This window comes from Chiloscyllium plagiosum, chromosome 46 (assembly GCF_004010195.1).
Source record: "Chiloscyllium plagiosum isolate BGI_BamShark_2017 chromosome 46, ASM401019v2, whole genome shotgun sequence".
In the NCBI taxonomy this organism is placed as follows: Eukaryota; Metazoa; Chordata; class Chondrichthyes; order Orectolobiformes; family Hemiscylliidae; genus Chiloscyllium; species Chiloscyllium plagiosum.
The window spans coordinates 10,691,106-10,692,493 of record NC_057755.1 but is presented as its reverse complement, the minus strand read 5'-3'; positions in this window follow the sequence as shown (position 1 = coordinate 10,692,493).

Here is a 1,388-nt window from a genome sequence, read left to right as displayed (position 1 = left end):
GTTGTTGTGGTTCTGTTCGCCGAGTTGGAAGTTTTTGTTGCAAACGTTTCGTCCCCTGGCTAGGCGACATCATCAGTGCTTGGGAGTCTCCTGCGAAGCGCTTCTTTGATGTTTCCTCCGGTGTTTATAGTGGTCTGTCCCTGCCGCTTCCGGTTTTCAGTTTCAGCTGTCCGCTGTAGTGGTTGGTATATTGGTCCTCACAAAGGACCCGATACCCAACATGAGCAAGAGGAATGTAGTGTACAAAATACCATGCAAGGACTGCACTAAACACTATATAGGACAAACAGGAAGACAGCTAACGATCCGCATACATGAACATCAACTAGCCACGAAACGACACGACCAGGTATCCACACACGCAGACAACAAGTAACATGAATTCGACTGTGACAACACTACTATCATAGGGCAAGCCAGACAGAGAACAGCCAGGGAATTCCTAGAGGCATGGCATTCATCCACAAACTCCATCAACAAACACATCGACCTGGACCCAATATACCAACCACTACAGCGGACAGCTGAAACTGACAACCGGAAGCGGCAGGGACAGACCACTATAAACACCGGAGGAAACATCAAAGAAGCGCTTCGCAGGAGGCTCCCAAGCACTGATGATGTCGCCTAGCCAGGGGACGAAACGTTTGCAACAAAAACTTCCAGCTCGGCGAACAGAACTATCATGAAGTTGGGTTCGTAAGAAAGACTTTGTCTTCGTTATTTGATGAACAAATAGTTCGTTGATAATCTTGTTACCATGGTATTTGTAATCAATGAGTCTTCCGTGAAAATGTGGTTGAATCATAGAACCATTCAGTACAGAGGAGGACCTTCAGCCCGTCAAGCCTGTCCCTGCCAAAATGATACAACTTCCTCTCCTCAGCCCACAGTCCCACTTTAGACCAATTGCCTTGAATATTGTGATATTTAATGACATCATCCAATTTCTTATTAAAGCTTGTGTGGTTCCCGGCCTCCCAGGCAGCACATTCCAGTTCCCCTGAACCCTCTGGAGGAAAAGGTTATCCCTCAAATCTCCTCTAAACCTCCTGGCTTTCACTATGAAACTACATCCCCTTGTTATTTATCTTTGAACGAAGGGGACCAACTGGTTTCTATCTACAGTGCCTGTGCCACTCATTCTTATGCACTTCCACGACGCTCTGCTCCAAACCTTTCTTGCTTCAAAAAAACAACAATTGAAGCTTCCCTCCTGGTCACTGAGATGCTCCACCTTTCCGGTACAATCATACCCCTCCGACAGTATTGGGACTGCAGATCCACAAAGTACTCCAGTTGTGCGAGAACCAACATTCTGTGCAGTTCCAACATGACCTCCATGTTCTTATAATCCAAGTGCCCTGCCTGATAAAAGCAAGGGTCCT